General features: G+C 32.9%; 1 pseudogene; it reads right to left on the bottom strand.

Annotated features, from left to right (window-relative positions):
- Positions 1-6,075: 6,075 nt before the first annotated feature.
- Positions 6,076-6,603, bottom strand: LOC130977098 (30S ribosomal protein S13, chloroplastic-like; annotated as a pseudogene).
- Between the last annotated feature and the right edge of the window lie 1,622 nt (positions 6,604-8,225).

Below are 8,225 nucleotides of genomic sequence, written 5' to 3'. Positions count from 1 at the left end.
AGAATTCTTTCATCGCATTAAAATTTAAGGAAGGGAGCAATTGAAATTGAACCGTATAAGATTTTATAGGATTTTTCACGTATTACAACAAAAATATATTATTATTCAAATGCATAAAATTAAATCTTCTAATATTGAGATAAATAAGAGTCAAAATTGAGAAAAATTATCAGTAATCAAAAGAGTAAAAATTGCTTTAGTTTCATACTTGAACCTAAAAGAAATATTTGGTTTCCTAATAAATTAAAAATGTTATCGGTAAGACATAATAATAACACAAAAATTCATATTAGTTATGAGCTAAACAAATAATATCAAATTTAAAAAAATTTTCATACACATACGCAAGTCGCAAGTTTATTGACCTAAGATCTCAAATGCAAGTAATTCTCCTAACACAATAAGAACAGAGTTATTATTATAAAATATATAGTTAAACTTACTCTATAGTAAATCAACTAATCATAAGTAAACTGTTCGAGTTGAGTCACAAGAACCTGAAAAATATGGTAAACAAGGACGGACCCAGCTTGAAGGAGGAGGGGGCACTTGCCCCCACTAAGAAGAAAAAAAAGTAATAATATTATATAAATCAATATATTTATTTTAATAATTTTTATCCTCACAAAAATTTATAAAATTTTATTTTGAGATTCATGTTAAATTTGATTTAATATTAAAATTGAAAATAAATAAATAAATTAACTTAATAAAAAATGAATGAACAATGATATAATATAATTTTTAAAATTAATCAACCAGTTAATTATTAAACTAAATTCTAATTCTCTAAATATAAATAAAATAGTCACCAAAAAAATATAAATAAAATTATCAATATCTTATTTTGTCTTAAAAATTTAGTTATAATAAATAAAAAAAGTATTATCTATTAATTAATATTCTTTATTTTAATATTATAAAATACTTTTTAATTTTATCTCTTAAATAATTTTATTTGTAATAACTATTTTAGATTAAAAATATTTTATGTCATAAATATTACAACAAATAAACTTTTTAATTGAATGAAATGTAATTAATATTTGAAAATTATAATGAGTAGTAAAATAATTTTTTAAAAGCATAGAAGTTGATTTGATATGTTAAAATATGTATATTTTTTTAGATAATTATTTACATAATGTATATAAAATATAATTTTTTAATTATAATACATAATTAAATAGACGCATAAAATCTTTAATCTCACAGTATATCAAAATTAAATTAAATTATTTTAAGAGTAAAAATGTTTACTAATTCTTTTTAATTTTTATATCCCCATTATATTTTTAGTATAATTGGTAATATTAAAAAAAATATCTTAGAATATATATTTTGCCCCTACTTTTAAAATTTTCTGGGTCCGTCACTGATGGTAAGTGAACAAAGTTATTAACCCACTCAAAGACAACTTATTAACTAATAATTTGATTATGCATATAATGTTAATACAACTCCTTGTATTTTAAAATAACAAAATTATATTGTTATGTAGATTCAAATAAATATCTATAAATTGATGCTATTCTAATATACGTTAATAATACATGATATCCTAAATTTTTTTCTTGTTAAAAATTTATATTTATAATTTTGTGCCATTAATGTCAAAATTGTGTATTCAAAAAATTACGTATTTGACTCCCAAATTGACACGAGAGAGAACTAATAAGATCCAAATGTTTTTGAAATTACTTTATCCAATAAAAAAACAGTCAAATAGAAAATCATGACTAATTTTATGGTGTACACATATCCTTGTCAACATTTTATGTATATGCATTAGTAGGAGCACTATCAAAAGAAGATAAATACATGCACCAAAAGAGAAAATTATTAATGATATGATACAACTGAGAAGTGTCTTAAAATTAATCCAAAACACAAACATATAAATCAGGTAACATTTTAGAAAACTCACAACACAGAAATGATTGGTTTGGTGTCACAATGCCAATACTAAAATGATCAAAGATTAATGCACATTTCCATTTAATTCCTAAAAACAGTTCTTTATAACCTCATGGGTAATACTCATGTTAAACTAAGGTAACAATGAGTATTTATAATTCAAAAAGTAAAAAATAATTTAACAAAGAAACAGCTGCCAACCGGAAGATTTATTGCACTAAGAGTTAATATTTTGAGACCCTTTAAAAATCTGAGTGAACTCTATGTCCACCTAAGTCCTCACCAGAGGCTCCTATTGCTACTCGTATATCTTCAATAAGTGCAAAGTTTTCCAATATATCAACATGAGCACCACTCTGGATTCCCCTTTCTTCGAGAAGATTAGCCGGAGTAGCGTCTTCATATTCCCTTATGAACGTTTAGATGCTTGAAGGATTAAAGCAGGTTTTTTCCCGCCAACCTCTTGCACAAATGAAACTAGCGCTTAAAACAGGAACGGTTTCATCCCCATTGGCACTTTAAACTCAATCCTTTAAAAAAGGTTCATCATCTCCACCAATTGCTGATGTGTCAATCTAAAACAGAATGTAGCATTCCGATTGGGAGGTTGACTTATAAATATAGGCTCTTTACGTTGGAATCCCGACCCCATACATAGAGTAAATCTCCATATTTGGAGCATGTGATAATCTACAACAGCAGAACAAAAATATAACACAAACCATAAAGAGTAGTAGTATGAATAAACAACGAATTTTAAAAGCCAACAGGATACGACATTATAAAAGATAGCAAAATCAAGAATCTATCAATGCCCCAAACCAAGGTAATAAAATGATTAATTATGTAGTAGCTAAGTGCCAACAATACTCAGATTCTAGATTGGCAGTCTTCTTGTGTTCAACTTCTACAAAATGTTTAGTAAAGCAATTAAGTATAGGATCTCACCTTGTTTCTAAAGGGTTAGACCAATATTTGTAATGCTTGTATTTTGGGTCATCCAAATTATCAGCAATCCCATGAGACAGTTTTCTAATAATAATGTTTATTTAACTCATTTTGTGCATTGTAATAAACTTCCTTATTTCCAAATTTATTCCAGAACTTATAGTTATATACTTTAAATACTCAAACTAATTTTAGACATTATACTTCTATTATTGTTGTAGTTTTTTCCAATAACAAATTAAAAAAAATAAAGAAAGACCCAATAGAACAAGGGTCCCAATGAATGAATACATCATAAAAAAACTTAAATCAATCTAATGCATACTAACCTGTCGAAGCTATTGGATCATCTCACAATTGCCATCATGAAAGCGAAAAGACAGCTCCATGACCACAAATCTAGCTTTTCAATTTGACCAAAATTCCAATCAGCAATCATTCACAAATGATCCCCCTCCCTAAACCCTACCCTAAATCAAGTGTATATGAGTATTAATAGCTCAATAGTTCAGTGTACATTATAGAAATTTGAGTATTAAAATCAATGAAAAATTACAAAACTCAGATTTAAAACACGCAAACCCCAGTGAAAAATTAGGAACACAATTGCAAACCCTAATAAAATCACTGCATACTGAAAACGAAGAACCTAACAGAAAATAGAAAAAGAATCTCTCTTCATGAAGACAGAATTCAGAAAAAGAATCAAAATTATTCAAAGCTACTTATGAATTACATATTAGAAAACCAAATCCAATCTGATGCCTACAATTTCTAGGATATTCGGAGAGCATTTGAAGTGTTTTTATATGCATTGTATATAGATCTTATTATGTGTCTCTCTTTCATTGTATTTTTTTTTTCACATGCTTCTTTTTCAATTGCTGCTAAAACCAAAAAATTAGCCACCTTTTAACTAACAAACCTAAAAGAAATATGCATCTATGTACAACACAGGTATGTTTCTTTAATCTCCAAAGAAAAATTGATCAATTAGGAAGTGAAGTAAATAAAGAGTTATCTTTATCTAACCAAAGTAATTAAGTACCTAAAATTAGCTAATTATCATACAATCAAATTAAATATCAATGAAACCTGTTAAACCTTAAAACCCAATGATAGAACAGCACAAGCAATACTAATGAATCAAGTGTTTTGCATCATCCTAATTAAGACACTTGTTTCCTTTTTACTCTAGGAAGATCAATTACAGATAAAAAATGACAAAAATATGGCCTCATAAAAAGGGATAGTTAAGAATGAAGGCGAAATATATCAAACTTACACTGGGGGCAACAACAAGAAGGCAGAAATTATGCTTCCTGAGCAAGAGAAAAGAAAGTAATTAAGATCAATCATGATATAGTAGATACAATTGAAGTAATTAATTTATAAGTGTACTTTGTACAGAATGAAAGGTAGAAAAAATATTAGAAGTCAATGCTCTCTGAAACACAAAATAGAGAAAACCCATCATAAAAAGGGGAAGGAATATCGTAGCAACATGCAAAAAACCAGGACGAAATTAAGACACAATTTTTTGCATTTCAACCAGGGAAGCAAAAACAGATCGAAATAACTCAATTCTTTAGGGTTTAAAGAATTTTCCACAGTTTTAACACAATAAATTTTCGAAATTGAATGCATAAAAAGGCATAATACAACAGTTAGAAATATAAGAGATAAATAGCTCCAATCTGAAGCAAATGGTGAAAAAAAAGACATAATAACAACACTTATTAATTATTTAGTTAAACACCCAAGTAAACAGAAGGAAAAAAAGATTCAGAGAAGGAATCAGAAAGAAATCAGAAGAGAATGGATAAATAGGACCAAAAACAATTACTGTTACTGGAACACAACATCTTATATCAAAACAAAAAATCCAATTTTCAAAACAGAATCAGAAAAGAATGCCCAAACAGGGACAAAAACACCTGTTAATTGAAAGGAAACTTGAGTATCAAAATAAACAAATATCAAAGAATCTGAAATAAGTCATAACCACTATATACCTACATCACAGGAAATTCGGACTGAACAGTGAAATACGCCACATGATGGAAGGGGACAGAGAAAGGACAGGGCCGCCGTAAAAATTTCTACCTAACTTTTTGTTTTCCAAGATAAGAGAGAGGCAGAGTGACATGAACCCTAGGCTGATTTCCTCTTGAGAACTATCACCGATCTTTAAATGAATCTAACAAATCAGACCAAAAAAAATTTGTTCCCATGATCCTTTTCCATGAACCCTAATCGCACAGGTAGCTATATCAATAAGGGTTAGGAAAAGAAAGAAACCTGAAACACCAAGATATCATAGCCAAAAAAAATCCAAGAAGGGGAAGAAGTGGGAACGGAGATTGAAGCTTACCGAATGAATGGATTGATGAGAGTAAGGCTTGTCAGTCAGTATCCACACATCTACTGCTCTCAACTCTGTTCTTGCTTCTTTATTTTGATTCAATCCATATTCTATAAAAATACTCTTTAAGAAGCAGCTACTTAAACACTTCCAAACCACAAAATCATCACATTAATAAGCAATAACTTTTCTGTTTTTCTTCTACCTTAACAATTTGAAATCATTCATAGTTCAATTTTCTCTTCTACCTTCATATTCTTGTTGTTCTTTCTCAATAAATACTCAATGATATGATCCATCCCTATTCATAAAGAAGTCAGGTAAGCTTCAGCTCTATATGAGGAAATTCAAATTATTAGCCTTATTAGCTTCTCTAATAAGCACCCAACCCCAATCTGGTTCAACAAAATACTATCTTAATTAGGAATATGAAAGCTAATCAAATTTAATTAAGCATAAAGCAGAGTTTGTTACACACAGAAAGCATATATATAAGAGGAAATAGGAAATGTAAAAGCATATATACTCCTACTATTGCATGTGGACAGTACTCTTAATGTAAAACAGATGAAAACACATAATCGGTGGCGTTCTCAATTAAGTAATCTCCACACAGAAATTAAAATTTTACTAATTAATCAAGATCCATATTATGTATAGTTATGAGCAGTGAAATTAAGTAAAGCTGATATTGGATTAGAAAGAGGGAGAATGAAGAGGTACGAACCAGGGATCGTTGGAATATTCGAAGAGCTTGCCTTTGGTAGAGAAGATGATGAGTGCGACTTCGGCATCGCATAGCACTGAGATTTCGTTTGCCTTCTTCAGCAAACGTACCTATCTACCTATCCTCTGTAACATTGAATCTCCTTATATTCAGCGCATTAAACCTCCTCTGAGAAAATCAATAAACACATCAATAAAGTAAACTTTCTTCTTAATTAATTGAATGGTCTAAGAGAAAGGAAACTAACCAAATCTCCTTCAATGACGTATTTGGAGACTTCATCTCTAAGAGTGATGAGATCCTCTTCGCTGAGATCCTTAGTGACCTTGTTGTCCATGCTTATATCGCAGAGAATCTTGCGAGCTTTGCTCCTTCCGATTCCATGGATGTACTGTAGCGAGAACTCGATTCTCTTGTTGTTCGGAATCTCCACTCCGCCAACTCGAGCGCACTCTATGCTTAACACTCTCACCTGAGCACACAAATTCGAAAGTAAACAAAGAAATTTCAGAAATGTAAGGTAGAGTTTGTTTTATGTTACCTTGGGAGGGTTGATAACAGGGAAATAGACGGCTTTGGAAAGAGGTCTAGGGTTTGAGATTAGGGCGAGAGAGGGAGCTTTGGGCATCGCTAGCGTTTGTGCCATGCTCGAGTTGTTCTTCTTCTTTCTCTACTGCTAGAGAAAAAAAATATAACATTGATGATAATAAACTTCAGACCATCTCAAACAATAGAGAAAGAAAACACCTACCAAACCACAAATCAAAAACAGCAAAAACACAAAGGAACCCTAAATCAAAGATATTAAAGATCCAGTACCAGACAAACCATGAAATCGAGAGAATGCCTACACGAGGGAGTGGTGGTTGAGACCTCGACCCAGCATGCTTCACCAAGCATGTTGACATTCGTGAGCGCATAAAGCCTGCAACAGAAATCTCAATCTCTCAGCATCTCCGGCATCTCACCGGCTGACAAAAATCCTTTTAAAGATACGGCGTTTGGGAGGGAGACATATACCTTAAGAAAATGAGGATTTGAGACACAGGGAAAGCGACAAACAGAGCGTGAATGGCCAGAGATTATCCGGAGCAGGGGGAGTGAGTTGGCTATGTATGAGAGAAGTAGGGGTGTGCATGGTTCAGTTTTTCTATAAACTGAACTGAAACTGCACTAAACCATTTTAAATGGTTTAAAAACTGAACCAAACTACTTTGTCACATATGAAAATGGTTCTAAACCAGTTTATAATACAGTGCACCAGTTTAAATCAGTTCATAAAAATAAAACTGGTTTTAATAAAAAAAACCAGTTTAAACTGGTTTATAGGCTAAAACTAGTTTTCACACTCTCCCTCTTTCTTTCCCTCTCTCTCTCCCCTCTCTCTCTCCCCACTCTCTCTCCCCCCTCTCTCTCTCTCCCCTATCACTCTCTCTCTCCTCTCCCTCTCTCTCTCTCCCTCCCTCCCTCTTTCTCTCTCTCTCCCTCCCCCTCTCTCTCCCTCTCTCTCTCTCTCTTCCTCTCTCTCTCTCTCTCATTTTCCTCTTCTGCTCTCTCTCTCTCTTCTTCCCTCACTCTCTCCTTCTCCCCTCTCTCTCCTTTCTCTCTTTTTTATCTCTTCTCCTCTCCCTCTCTCTCCTTTCTCTCTTTCTTTCTCTTTCTTCTTCTCTCCCTTTCTCCCCCTCCTTTCTCTCTCTTCCTCCTCTCTATTTTCCTTTTCCCCCTCTCTCCCCTTCCCCTCTTTCTCCCCTCCCCTCTCTTTGTCTTCCTCTCTCTCTCCCTCTCTCCCTCTTCTCTCTTCCTCTCTCTTTCTCTCTCCCTTTTCTCCATCTCTATCCTTTTCTCTCATTCTCTCTCTCTCCCCTATCCCTCTTTCTCTCTCTCTCCTTTTCTCCCCCTCTCTCTCTCCCCCCTCTCTCTCTCTTCTCTCCCTCTCTCTCCGTCCTCTCTCCCTCTCTCTTTCTCTCCCTCCTCTCTCTCTCTCTTTCTCTCTCCTTCCCCTCTTTCTCTCTTTCTCTTCTTTGCTCCCTCCTCTCTCTTCCTCTTCTCTCTCGCTCCCCTTCTTTCTCCCCCTCCCTCTCTTTGTCTTCCTCTCTCTCTCTCTCCACCTTTTCCTTTTCTCTCTTCCCTTCTCTCTCCCTATCTCCATCTCTCTCTTTCCTGCCCCTCTTTCTTTCCCTCCCCTTTCTTTCGCTCTTCTTTTCTCCCTCTCTATCCCTTTCTCTCATTTTTCTCTCTCCCCTATCCCTCTCTCCCATTTCTCTCTCT

The sequence above is a fragment of the Arachis stenosperma genome, chromosome 1, assembly GCF_014773155.1.
Source record: "Arachis stenosperma cultivar V10309 chromosome 1, arast.V10309.gnm1.PFL2, whole genome shotgun sequence".
Classification (NCBI taxonomy): Eukaryota; Viridiplantae; Streptophyta; class Magnoliopsida; order Fabales; family Fabaceae; genus Arachis; species Arachis stenosperma.
This window is presented reverse-complemented; position numbering and strand designations above follow the sequence as displayed.